The following is a 15,620-nucleotide window of genomic DNA, read 5'->3' as shown; positions in this document are numbered from 1 at the left end:
GCCTTGCTTCTACTCCTTTCTCTTCTTCTATCTCTCTAATTTTAGCCCCTAAATTCTTTTAAATTTTCTTCCTGAAAGTAAAATCACCATATTGAGGGCATATTTACTGTATACAATTTTCTAGTTTGTTTCAGATTTTGGTACATAGCCACAAATCTAGTTCCTATGGTAAAAGTTGGCAAACTAATAGTTACCACAGTTTGTCATTTCTAGGCTATGTTTTTTGCTATTGTTATTACTGATTGTACTACCTTAGCCTATGTGAAGTAATTGTCCTAATCAGTTGTTCTTCCTGGTATGCCAAGACTAAGGCTGACTAAGGGTCATAAACAACATAGGTAAGTGCTAAAGAACCAGGGGCTAGGCCACATAGGCAGCAACTTCTCATCCACAATAAATTGAAGAGGTAGGGTTTTGCACCAGACTCAAAACCTAAAGACAGCTACACCTGGAAGACATCTCTAAGAAGTAGTTATTTCATAAGGGTTCTCAATATTAACAATAAAACTATCTGACAGAAGTAATTTATAATCATCAACCTAGGAATTAAACTAAAAAAAAAGAAATTGAGAGAACAAGGAAGCAAGATGCAATGCCAGACTTTCAGCTCACCAAAGGCAAACCTAGCAGACAATGAGGTAGAACAAGTCAAAAGGTACCAACTTGGACTCTGTGAAATGGTAGCAGTGGAATTAGCAAAGCACATGAACTGGGCTCTAGAAAAAAATCAAATCAGAAATATTTTCTTGGATAACTACAAAGGTGGTGACCATAATGAAGGATGTAGTTAGTGACACTAGCACAAATACATATAGGAAAATGATGGAAATCATGAATGACCAACATAGGAAAGAAATAGAATCCATGAAACGATTCAAATAGATATCCAGGAAATTAAAAATTCCACTAAAAGTATAACAGAGTGAGCAAATGTGAGGACAATATCAGATCTAGAAGACAGGATTGTGGTTAGTGATCACGAAAGGAATAATTTCTTAGAAATAGCAAGGGGCCACAAAAAAATCAGTCCAATAGCTGATAAATGATGAAAAGAAGAATAACATAGAATTGATTGGAGTCAATGAAAAAGCAGGAGATAGCACAAAGGACATAAAAACCCTGTTCACAAAAGTAATGGCAGAAAACTTCCCAAGCAAGGAAAAAGAATTTGACATAACAGATGTGAGGCATACAAAACTCCAGTTAGCTGTGATAAAGAAAAAGCTACATCAAGGCATATAATACTCAAGATTCCAGAAATTCAATAGAAGAACAGAACATTAAAAGCTATTCAAGAAAAGAAACAAATCACTTATAAAGGAAAGCACATCAGAATCACAACAGACTTCTCAACACAAACCCTAAAGACAAGGAAACTTACAGTGAAGTATTTTAAGCCCTAAAAGAAAATAACCTCTAGCCTAGATTGATGTACCTCATAAAACTATCTTTCAAAACTGATGGAGAAATAAGATACTTCCATAACAAAGAACACCTGAAGAAATTGACGATCAACAAACCAGCACTACAAAATTTTCTGAAGGATATTCTAGAGAGAGATAATGGGGACTATAACTCTATGAACTTCAATGGAATGAATCCATCAGGCAAGGTAAGTAATTAAAGAGAGGAGAAAAAAGGGGAAAACAACAACAGGAAAATAACATGACAAGAATAAGTATATATATATGTGTGTGTGTGTGTATATATATGTGTGTATAAATATATTAACCATCAATCAACATAAATGGTCTCAGTTCACTAATCAAAACAAACAGACTGGCAGAATGGATCAAGAAGCAAGATGAAACAATATGTTGCATACAAGAAACACATTTAATTCAAACAAATTTATAGGCTGAAAGTCAAAGGATGGAAAGCAATCCTCCATGTCACAGAAACCTGAAGAAACCTGGGCTAGTTTTGTATTTGCAGACAAAGTAGATTTCAACCCAAGATACTAAGAGAGACAAAGAAAGTCACTACAACCTTGTAAAGGGAAAATCCAAGAGACAGGGATAACAATCATAAAGATCTATGCACCAAATACCAGCACACCCGACTATATACAAGAAATATTAATGGACATGAAAAATCAAATAAGCACTAATACAATTGTAATGAGGGGTCTCAATGCCCCATTCTCACAAATAGACAGACCAACTAGACAAAAATTCAACAAAGAAATATCAGAACTGAACCAAACTTTTGAAAAAATGGACTTAGTAGATATCTACATAATGTTCCACTTGACAGCATCAGAATACACAGTCTTCTCAGCTGCAAATAGAATTTTCTCCCAAATAGACCATGTACTAGCTCATATGAAAGGATAAAGTAAATGCAAAGGAATTGAAATTATCCCATGCATATCATCAGACCATAGTCCAGTGAAATTGGAAATCAATGGAAAAAGAAGCCATAAAAACTTCATAAACACATGGAAATTAAATAAAACTTTCCTGAACAACCAATGAGTCATAGATTAAATTAAAGAAGAAATTAGACAGTTTCTACAGTTAAATGATAATGGCAATACAACATACTAGGACTTACAGGACAAAATGAAAGCAATCCTATAAGGGAAGTTTATAGAAGTGAATACCCATATCACAAAAATAGGGTGAGTGCAAATAAACAACCTAATGTTTTTCTGTTAACTTTGTCAATAGGTTTTTTTTTCCTGTCTGGTACAGGGGATTGAACTCAGGACCTTGCACTTGCAAGGCAGGCGCAGTGCCACTGAGCTAAATCCCCAGCCCTAAACAACCTAATGTTAAACCTCCAACTTCTAGAAAAAGAAGAGCAAGTCAAGACAAAGGCTCCTATGAGGGATGAAATTATAAAGATCAGAGTGGAAATTAATTCAATTGAGACTAAGAAAACAATGCAAAGAATTAATGAATTGAAGAGTTGGTTCTTTGAAATATTAAATAAAACTGACAATCTCTTAGCCAATCTTATCAAAAAAGAAAAAAAGTCTCAAGTCCTTACAATGAGGAATGGAAAGGGTGAAATCACAAAGAATTCTGCAGAAATCCAGAAGATCATTAATACCTACTTCAAGAAACTGTATTGTAATAAAATGGAAAACACAGAAGAAATGAACAGATTCTTAGATACATAATGAATTGCCAGAGCTGAATCAAGAAGATATAGGAATTCTAAATAACCCAATATCAGTCAATGAAATTGAAAATGTAATTGAAAAATTACTAACAAAGAAAACCCTAGGTCCTGAAGGATTCACTGCTGAATTCTATAAGAAATTTGGAGAAGTCCTAATATCACTACTCTTCAAACTCTTCAGTGAAATTGAAAAGGAAGCAATACTCCAAATCTCATTCCTGGAAGCACCTATTACCCTGATATCAAAACCAGAGAAAGACCTAACCAAAAAAAGAGAACTACAGGCCAATCTCCTTAATGAATTATAGATGCAGAAATCCTTAATAAGTTACTAGCAAACAGAATGCAGCTAATCATCAAAAAGATTACACACCATGACCAAGTAGAATACATGCCAGGGATGAAGGGATGGTTCAACATATGCAAATCAATTAACATAATACACCATGTCAATAAAGCCAAAGACAAAAATCACATGATCATCTCAATAGATGCAGAAAAACATTTCACAAAGTCTAACACCCATTTATAATAAAAATCCTATAGAAAATTGGAATAGATGGTCTTTATTTCAATCTAATAAAAGCCATCTATGACAAACCAACAGCCAACAACACACTAAATGGACAAAAACTGAAATCTTTCACTATAAAATCATGAACAAGACAAGGATGTCTACTATCATCACTCTTATTCAATATAGTTCTGGAAACAATGCCAGAGCAACTAGGCAAGAGAAAGAAATACAAGGAAGAAGGATAGGAAAGAAAGAAGTTAAATTATCAGTATTTGCAGATGACGTGATACTCTACATAGAATATCCCTCAAACTCCACCAAAAGATATCTAAATTTAATAACCAAATTCAGTAGTGTAGTTGGATACATAGTCAACACTCAAAAATCAATAACATTTCTGTACGCAAATAACAAACTCATTGAGAAGGAAATTAGAGAAATCATACCTTTCACAAAGCATGCAAAAGAGTAAATTATATAGGAATAAATCTAACAAAGTAAAAGACCTATACATTGAAAAACCACAGTACTCTGAAAAAAAATCAAAGAGAATATCACAAAATGGAATGATATCCCTTATTCTTGGATAGAAAGAATCAATATAGTGAAAAGGACCATGCTTCCAAAATTGTTATACAGATTTAATGCAATCCCAATCAAAATTTGAACACCATATCTCACAGAATTAGTGAAAAAAATCCTATAATTCCTTTGGAACCAGGAAAGACCTAGAACAGCAAAAGCAACTCTAGGCAAAAAGGCGAGGCAGGGGGTATCACAATCCCTGACTTGAAATTAGACTACAAAGCTACTGTGATAAGAACTCTATGGTACTGGCAAAAAAACCAGACCCAAGGATCAATGGAACAGATTAGAAGATGTAAAATCAACTCCAAACACACTCAGCTGCCTTATCTTTGACAAAGGAATCAAACACCTTCACTGGAGGAAAGACAGCCTCTTTAATAAATGGTGCTGAGAAAACTGGCTTTGCAAAGATTAAACCTAGACTCATATCTTTCACCATGTATTAAACTAAGATCAAAATGGATTAAAGATCTAAATATTAAAACAGAAACACTAAATCTGCTGGGAGATAGAACAGGTAGAACTCTTGAAAACATTGGTGTAGGCAAAGACTTCATGAACAAAACCCTGACCCCACAGGAAATACTACAAAGAATCAACAACTTGGATTTCATCTTGTTAAAACGCTTTTGCACAGCAAAAGAAATTACCAACAGAGTGAAGAGATAACTCAGCTATTCCTCAGACAAAAGCCTAATATCTAGAATATAAAAAACTTGAAAAAAATTAGATTCACTAAATTTAAAGACCCAATCCAAAAATAGGCATCTGAGATGAATAGATGTTTCTCAGATGAAGTAGAAATGGCAAATAAGTATATGAAAAAATGTTCAATATCACTAGTCATTTGAGAGATGCAAATTAAAACAATGCTGAGATTCCATCTTACTCCAGAAAGAATGGCTATTAGCAAGAGATCAACCAATAAGAAATTCTGGCAGGGCTGTAAGGAAAAAGGAACCCTTCTACACTGTAGGTTGGAGTGTAGACTGCTGCAACCACTGTGGAAATCAGTGTGGAGATTCATCAAAAGTTTAAACCTAGAGGTTCCATTTGACCCAGCTATTCCATTTCTTGGTATCTTCCTGAAAGAATTGAAAGCATTATACCACAGCAATATATGCACACCCATGTTTATACAGCAATCTTGGAAACAGCCCAAATGCCCAGCAGCTAGTGAATGAATAAAGAAGACATTTTTAAAAGATATACAATGGAGTATACTCTGCCATAAAGAAGACTAAGCTTGAGATATTTCTAGCTAACGCAATGCACCTTGAGACCGTACTCTTGGTGAAATAAATTGGACACATATGTTTAAATATCACATAGTTTCTCTGGTGTGAGAAACCAAAAGTGTAAATAAGGACTAAAATATATAACAGATATTGGGAAATGGGAAGAAAATGTTCAGATGGGGAGAGGAATTAGGGACACTGGAAGAGGGAAAGGAAGGAATGTGGGAAAAAAGAAAATAAAGGAAAGAAATAGAAACAAAGTGTTTGTAAATAAGGACAAGAGGGGCTGAAGGGGGGAGGAATGGGGTACAAAGAAGAAGTAAGATATATCATGTAGCAATTCAAATTTCATATTATGAATATTATCATTATGTACATCTAAAATGTACAGAAAAATGAAGAAAAAGAAAAAGCATTATATTAGCTCCTTAGAAATTCTTTTAGAAAAAATAGGTAACATTTTAATGAAAACAGTGCCAAAATTAAAAACTAATGAGCCCAATATAGTGGTTCATGCCTGTAATCCCAGCACCTGGGAAGCTGAGGCAGGAGGATCGCTGTGAGTTTGTGAGTTTGAGGCCAACCTGGGTTACATAGTGAGTTCAAGACAAGCCTGAAGTACATAGTGAAACTCTGTCTCAAAAAGACTATTAAAAAAGATTGCATGATAATTTCAGGAGGCCTACAATTTTCAGTCCTAATCCCGAAGACCCTTTATTACAGTCAGCAGAGGGATTGTGCTTGGTGACTCAATGTGCATACTCATTTCAAAGTATCAAGACAAGCATATTACTGTTGCTTAAAGTCAGGTATTGTGATTCCTCTTCGTTTGCTCTTGGGCCCAAGATTGCTTTTGCTGTTCTGCTATATAAATTTTAGTGCTATATAAATTTTCTAGTGCTATATACATTTTAGGATTGCTTTCTCTAGCTCTGAGAAAAGTGTTCTGACTTCAACCTCCACTATAATATAACAATTTTAAAAAAGGACATGGTACTGGCACAAAAACAGACATGAGGTTCAGTGGAACAGAATAGAGGATACAGAAGCATCCTCAGACACAGTTGCTTATTTGATCTTTGACAAAGGGGCCAAAAACACATGTTGTAGGAATGATAGCCTATTCAACAAATGCTGTTGGGAAAACTATCTGTAGAAGATTGAAGTTGGACCCATATTTCTCACCATGTACTAAGCTAAAATCCAAATAGATCAAAGATCTAAACATTAAGACCAAAACAATGAACCTACTGGAAGAAAAATAGGTAAAACACTTGAAATCATAGGTGTAGGAAAGGACTTTCTAAACAGAAATCTAATGCATAAGAAATAACACCAAGAATCAAAAAAATAGGATTACATCACATTTAAAATCTTCTGCACAGCAAAGGAATCAATTAGTAGAGTGAAGAGACAACCTACAGAATGGAAAAATTTTCTTGGCTATTCCTCAGATAGAGGACTAATATTTAGAATATATATAGAACTCAAAACTAAATCACCTAAAATAAAAGACTCAATCAAGAAATGGGCAAGTGAAATGAACAGTCACTTCTCACGTACAAATGGCCAACAAACTTATAGAAAATGCTCAACATCTCTGGCTATTGGAGAAATGCAAATTAAAACAATCTTAATATTTTATCTTACACCATAAGAATGACAATCACCAAGATGTCAAAGAATAACAAATGGTGGCATAGTTGTGGTGAAAAAGAAACCTTCCTATATTGTTGGTGGTTATGTAAACTAGTACAACCAGTATGGAAATCAGTATGGAGATTTCTCAAAGAACTAATATTAGAAATTCCATGACCCAGATATTCCCCTTCTAAATCTCTTCCCCAAAAGCTAAAGAAATCATACTACAGTGATACATGCATAACAATGTTTATAGCAGCACAATTCATAATAGCTAAATCCTGGAAGCAGTATATATACCCATTAATAGATGAATGGAAAAGAAAATGTGGAAAATATGGTGTCTACACACAATGGAATACTACTTGGCTATAAATAATGATAAAGTTGAGACACTCATAGGAAAATGGATGCACCTAGAAAATATATTGTTAAGTGAAATAGATCAGACACATAAGTTTCAATACCATTTGTTAGCTCACATTTGAGTAAGCCAAAATACAAACAAAGAGCAAAATAAAGGATGGATAGAAGGAAACAAGGGGATAGAGCTCTTGCAGATGTGAAAATGTCTAGGAGACCAAGGGGAAAGAGGGGAGAGAAGGGGATGTAAGAAGAATTAATATATGCCATGTATAGTAGCCCAATAACTTAACCATAACGAATATAAACATTGTGTCATAAGCATGATCTAAGAAGAACAATAACAAAAATGAGGAAGGGGATTTAGAGATGGAGCAACAGAGGTTCAACGGGAAGGGGATTAAAATAAAAATGATGAGTTTTGTTCCTATACCTACTCCCCAAGATGAATGTAAACTTTATGTAGTGTAAACATGTGCTAATAAAATAAAAAGTACAATAAATCAAAGAAGAAAAGATTAGCATAATCAAAAACTACAGCAATTGTTTCAGATCAAATGTCCCACTTAGTTCAACAAAATAAATCGCAAACCCTTCTTAACTCCATTAGGGGGATAGGTAATGAAGATCAATAGGATGCATCACACTTGTTGCTGAGTTGGATATTATGTCTTCAGAAAGTGTTAACCTGATCTTAGAAAAGAAGAGATTTCTAGAATGCAGCATCCTGATTGAACATTGTTCCTCCAGTGCCAGGTCAGTCTGTGCTTCTCTTCCATCATCTATTTTAACGTGAAAGGAATTGGGTTTTCTTTACTCTTGTGATGCAGTTTTCCGCATGTTATTTATTGTTGTTGATCAAATGGTTAGTCTTCCTTCAAATAAAGCTCTAAAATCTTAGTCCAAGATTGCTAGGACAATGGATTTCCCAAGTTACATGATGTATTACTTGTCCTTGACCAATAAGTAATATGAATGAAGCAACCAAACCTGTTTCTAGTACAAACCAAATGGAAACATAGACTCAATACCATGGAACAAACTGCTAGGTGAATTTCTAAGTTTCTGGTATTAATCTCCTAACTGCTAAATAGAAAAACCAGTATTTCATTAAATTTCACAGAAGATTCTGTACTAAGTACTATTTCCCTCTCACGTATAGTCCTCTTTTTAAAACGTGGGAGCCTCTATTAGCCAGAAATAGTGTATAAGCAACTTGGAGTTTGCATTGACCCTTTGGTTACCCTTAATTATTTTCCAAAGAGAATATGGGGTCATAGTATTTTTTTACATGTAACAAACTATCATTACACTCTTAGCTCTCCAGTTGTATCCAAGAAGCATTGCTTTCTCAAATATTCTGCAAGAGACAAAATGTCATTGGTGCAGCCTTCTTATCTTTAAGTTTGACAGGATGCCTTTCAGTTCCATCTAAGAAAATGTCCTTTCATAAATAAATGTTTCTAAATATTTGAATCTTACAAAAGGGTTTTCTTTTTTAGCTGATTGTGTTTGTCAGTGTGTGTGTGTGTGTGTGTGTGTGTGTGTGTGTGTGTGTGTTTGGTAAAGCAGAAAAGCAAAATCCATCTTTGCAATTTACTAGGGCTAAGATTTCATGGAAGAATTCACATTACTTCTGTCGGGAGAATGCTATTATCCAAGAAGCATGGCAGCAGAGCATTACAATCCATAGACTGATAGTGTGGGTGTGATGAAGCATCCATCTGGGAGAGAGGTGGAGTTTCAAAGACACTATGACATACAGAAATCAGGAACAACCCGAAGTTACTATTGGTCATGAGCAGTGTGGACCAGAGCAGCATGGCTGCAAGCACATCCAGTCAGGGTCCTGCCCTGATCCCCACTGCTTGGGGCCACAAGTCCAAGCCAAAAAGCTGCTTGAAAAAGAGCTGCACAGGTACATAATCAACAACCAGAGGCCAGCCCAAAACCATTGTTAATGGGCACAAACTCTAGCTGGGAGCCCACCCAGATACCAGCGACTAGGGTGCTCAGACTGCAGCCAAAATCACTACCAGACAACACCTATGGAAGAGGGCAGGCCCTAGCCAGAGGCACACCTAGATACCATCCCAAGTGTGCACAGGCCCCAACCAGAAGCCCGGCTAGACAACAGGTCAGCTCAGGGATCTAGAAGGCAACCATTCCGAAACCAGTAATTGGTGAGCAGTAGAGAAAAGGCCAATAAGTGGCTTGCTGAGAATTGAAGACTACTGGGTGAACAAAAAGTTGCCTCAACAAAGACACAGCAGGCTGCATAGGCTGCATCAGTTGAAATGAGAAGACACATAAACAAGTCTCAAAACAAGACTTCCAGATAACCTAAGGCAACCCCAAAGGGAAACCAGATGCAACAATCTGATACTCAACCACCTAGACTCCCTGAACTGGCAACAAAAGAGGATCTGGAAAAAACTGAAATTGGACATAATTTCTCAGATAACAAAAAAGATTGTGCCCATGTGCAAGACACGATTAATAAATTTAGAGCAGACACACATAAAAAAAAGAGAGGAGTTGAGAAACATAATGGAATTCCAACATAGGAAACAAATGGAATCCATAAAACAGATGCAAACAGATTGCCAGGAGATTAAAAAATCCACTGAAAGTTTATGAAGCAGAATGAGCCAATATGAAGACAGAATTTCAGATATAGAAGACAGGATTGTAATTAGTGACCAAGAAAAGAAGAAGTACTTAAAAATAGTAAGGTACCATGAGAAATAAATCCAGCAGCTGCTAGATGATGCAAAGAAGAATAACATAAGAATGATTGGCATCAATGAAGAAACAGGAGAAAGCACAGATGACATAAAAAAAAAAACCAACTGTTCACAGAAGTAATGGCAGAAAACTTCCCAAGCAGGGGAAAAAACTTGAAATGCAGATAAGGGAGGCATATAGGACTCCAACTAGCAATAATAATAATAATAATAATAATAATAATAATAATAATAATAATAATAATACACCTGGGTATATAATAGTTAAGATTCCAGCCACCAAACTGAAGAACAAAATTCTACAAGCAGTTAAAGAAACAAATTATATACAAAGGGAAGCCCATCAGAGTCATAGTAGACTTCACAACACAAACACTCAAGGCAAGAAGAGCTTGGAGTGATGTATTGCAGCCCTAAAGGAAAACAGCCTCCAACCCAGATTGATGTACCCTGGAAAACTATCTTTCAAAATGGATGGTGAAATAAGATACTTTCATGACAAATAGCACCTTAGAAACTTCATGAATAACAAACCAGCACTCCAAAAAATTTTAGACAATATCCTAGGAAAAGAAAATGAGGATCACAAACCCAGGAAGCCCATCAGAATGAATCCATCAGGCAAAACAAGAAATTAAATGCAAAGGGGGAGAATCCAACAAAAAGGCATGACAAGGATACATAAATAAGTATCAGTTATAACCATCAGTGTTAATGTTCTCAATTCACTAGTCAAAAGAAATAGACTGGCAGAATGGGTCAAGAAGCAAGATCCAACAATATGCTTCATACAAGAAACATACTTAATTCAAAAAGAAACACATAGACTGAAAGTTAAAGGCTGGAAAACAATACTCCATGACACAGGAACCAGAAAAATGCAGGAGTAGCTATCCTCTTTACAGATCAAGTGGATTTAAAACCAACACTAATTAAGAGAGACATAGAAGGACACTACATCCTTCTAAAGGGAACAATTCAAGAGGAAGAGATGGCAATCATTAATATCTATGCACCAAACACTAGGGCACCCAACTATATAAAACAAATACTAACAGACATGAAAAATCAAGTAAGCACTAGTGCAATAGTAGTGGGGGGCCTCAGTACCCCACTGTCACAAATAGATAGATCAACAAGACAGAAAATAAAGAAATACTAGAACTCAAACTCTTGAACAAATGAACTTAACAGATGTTTAGAGAGTGTTCCACACCACAAAATCAGAACACACATTCTTTTCAGCTCCACATGGGTTGGTCTCCAAAATAGACCACATACTCACTCAAAGAACATATTTAGGTAAGTGCAAAGGAACTGAAGTTATCCCCTGTATATTATCAGACCATAGTGTGATGAAATTGAAGATCAATAGCAAAAGAAACAGCAAAAATTTCATAAACACGTGGAAATTGAACAACACACTTCTGAATAACCAATGGGTCACAGAGGAAATTTAGGAAGAAATCAGACAGTTCCTACAATTAAATGGCAATGCCAATACAACATATAAGAATCTATAGGACACATTGAAAGCAGTCTTATGAGGGAAATCCATTGCAGTGAATACTCAGGAAAACAGAGTGAGCTCAATTAAACAACCTGATGCTGAACCTTAAGCTTCTAGAAAAAGAAGAGCAGAACAAGCCTAAAGCTCATATAAGGGAGGAAATTAAAAACATCAATGAAAAAATCAATGAAATGGAGACTAAGAGAATGATACAAAAAGTCAATGAAGCCAAAAATTGGTTCTTTCAAAGAATGAACATAATTTACAAAACCTTAGCCAACCTTACCAAAAAAAAGGAAAGAAAAGGCCCAAATCCATGAAATTGGAATGAAAAGGGTGAAATTACAACAGACCCAGAAGAAATCCAGAGGATCATCAATACCTACTTTGAGAATCTATATGCCAATAAGATGGAAAATACAGAAGAAAAGACAGGTTTCTAGATTCGCATGAATTACTGAAGATGAACAAAGATGACCTAAAAATTCTAAACAACCCGATATCAAACAATGAAGTTAAAAACATAATTTAAAAATTACTAACTAAGAGAATCCTGGGCCCTGTTGGATTTACCACAAGACATTTAGAGAGGAACTACTGCCACTAGTCTTTAAACTCTTCAATGAAATTGAAAGGGAAGCAATACTCCCAAATTCATTCCTGGAAGCAAGCATCACCTTGATCCCCAAAGCAGAGAAAGACCCAACTGAAAAAGAGAACTATAGGCCAATCTCACTAATGAATATAGAGGCAAAAATCCTTAGTAAGATACTGGCAAATAGAATGCAGAAGATCATCAAGAAGATCATACACCCTGACCAAGTGGGATTCATCCCAGGGATGCAGGGATGGTTTGAAATATGCAAATCAATCAATGTAATACTCTATATCAATAGAGCCAAGGACAAAAACCATATGATAATATCAATAGATGCAGAAAAAGTATTTGACAAAATCCAACATGCATTTATGATTTTTAAAAAACCCTACAAAAAATTAGAATAGATGGTCTCTACCTCAATCAGATAAAAGCCATCTATGACAAACCAACAGCCAATATCATACTAAATGGTCAAAAACTGAAATCCTTCACACTAAAATAAAGAACAAGACAAGGATGTGCACTATCACCACTCCTGCTCAATATAGCTTTGGAAACATTAGCCACAGCAATTAGACAAGAGAAAGAAATAAAGGAATGAAGAGAGGAAACGAAGAAGTCAAATTGTCATCATTTGCAGATGACATGATACTCTATATAGAAGACTCCAAGAACTCCACCAAAAGTCTTCTAGATTTAATAACCAAATTCAGTAAAGTAGCTGGATACAAGCTTAACACACAAAAGTCAATAGCTTTCCTCTACAAGAACAACAGACTCACAGAGAGAGAAATAGGGCAAACAATTCCTTTCACAATAGCAACAAAAATTTGAAATACCTAGGAATCAACCTAACAAAAGAAATCAAACACCTCTACTCTGAAAATATAGCTATGATATCAGAAAATGGAAAGACATCACTTGCTCCTTGGTAGGAAGAACCAACATAGTTAAAATGGCCATATTTCAACAACTGCTGTATAGAATCAATGCAATCCTAATTGAAATTCTAGCAGCATACTTCCTGGACCTTGAGAAAACAATCCAAAAATTCATTTTGAACCAGAACAGACCTAGAACAGCAAAAGCAATTCTAGGAAACAAAGACAAGGTAGGGGGTATCACAATTCCCAACATGAAACTATACTACAAAGCTAATGTGATTAAAAACAGCATGTTACTAGAAATGAAACAGACCTGAGGACCAGTGGAACAGATTAGAAGATGCATAAACAACTCCAGACACACTCAATCACCTCATCTTCGACAAAGGAGCCAAACACCCTCACTGGAGGAAAGATAGCCTCTTAAATACATGATGCTTAAAAAACTGGGTTTCAAATTGCCAAAGATTAAAACTAGACCTATATCTCTCACTATGCACTAAAATGAAATTGAAGTGTATTAAAGATATAAATATTAAAACAGAAACCGTAAACCAGGTGGAAGAAAGTTTAGGTAGAATTCTTGAAGAATTGGCAAAAGAAAAGATTTTATGAACAAAACCTCAGTTGCACATAAACTGGCATAAAGAATCAAAAAGAGGGTTCTCTTCTTATTGAAAAGCTCTGCACAGCAAGAAAAACCACCAACAGTGTGAAGAGATATGGGAAAAAATTTTCACTATGTGTTCCTCAGACAAAAATCTACTATCTAGAATATATAAATAACTTTAAAAATCAGACCTTCCAAACTTAAAGACCCAACCCAAAAGTGGGCATCTGAAATGAACAGACATTTCTCAGACAAAGAAGTTGAAATAGCAAATAAACATATCAAAAAATGTTCAACATCACTGCTCATTGGAGAGATGCCAATGAAAACAACACTGAGATTTCACCTCACCCCAGAAAGAATGGCTTCTATCATGAAATCAAAGAATAACAAATGCTGGTGGGGCTGTGGGGAAAAGGGAACCCGGCTCCACTATTGTTGGGAGTGGAAATCAGTATGGAGATACCTCAAAGAACTGGGATTGTAAGTTCCATTTGACCTAGCTATTCCCTTGCTGGGTATTTTCTCCAAAGAATTAAAAGAATCATACCACAGTGATATATGTACACCAATGTTCATAGCAGCACAGTTTGTAATAGCTAAAACTTGGAAGCAGGCCAATTTCCCATCAACTGGAGACTGAACAAAGAAAATTTGGGTTTTTTTTATAAAATGGAGTACTATTGAGCCATCAAAAATGAGAAATTAGAGACATTTATAGCTAAATGGATGCACATTGAGGCGATACTCTTAAGTGAAATAAATAGGACACACATGTGTAAACACCAAATAGTTTCTCTAGTGTGAGAAACTGAAAGTGTAAATAAGGACTAAAATGTATAATAGATAATGTGAAATAGGAAGAAAAAGGAGAAAGGGAAGGGGAAGTGGGAGGGGTAGGGGAAAGGAAAGAAGGGAATAGAATTAATATGAGAAAATGAAAAAATGAAAGCAAAGTCTTTGTAAATAGGGAGGGGTGGAGGAGTTGAAGGGAGGGCATGGGAATGGGGAAAAAAATTAGAACCAAGGTAGATTATGTAAAGGTACAAATTTCCAATTATGAATGTTATTATATTGTATACTTAAAATGTACCAATAAACTTAAGAAAACAAAGAATGAATATTGAGTTTCTCACCTTGCATCATAAGCTCCAAAATGTTTGACTCAATGTAAAACTGCTCCCTTTGACGCTATCTCTTTGGGAGATTCCACTAGAAGTTAACAATAACTACTGATCAGAATGGGCTGAAGTATATGCCCTCAGCCAAGAGATCAGAGTTTGGAACCCAGGAGATGCCCACTTCTCCTTTTCCAATTTATTTTTCTCCCCTTTTTCTGGAAATGAAACTTTTGCAATGAGGACAGAGTTAGAAAAAGGGAGTTTTTCTAGGCATCCACTCTTAGTATTATAATATAAGGAATTTCCAAATTTTTGCTGTAATACAGTGAAATTTAGTAAATATATTTGAACAATTAAAATGTCCCTAATACAAACAGTATATATATTAAAATGATTCTATGCATGTGTTCTGGTTATAACATTTGCTCAATTCTTTTTTTTCCCCCGTTAAGTTTATTGGTGCATTTTAGGTATAAAATACAGTTACATTCATCATTGGGATCTTGTACCATTACATGAGTGTCTTGGTTCTTATTTTTTTCCCCCTTCCCTTGCCCTCCCTGCACCCGCTCCACCCTTCCCTATTTGCAAAGACTTTGTTTCCATTTTTTTCCTCTTCTCATATTTTTTTCTTTCCCTTTATTCCCTTCCCCTACCCCTCCCAATTCCCC

Source organism: Heterocephalus glaber, unplaced genomic scaffold (assembly GCF_053883595.1).
Source record: "Heterocephalus glaber isolate CG9 unplaced genomic scaffold, H.glaber_assembly_v1.0 deba00001553, whole genome shotgun sequence".
Taxonomy (NCBI): domain Eukaryota; kingdom Metazoa; phylum Chordata; class Mammalia; order Rodentia; family Bathyergidae; genus Heterocephalus; species Heterocephalus glaber.
This window is presented reverse-complemented; position numbering follows the sequence as displayed.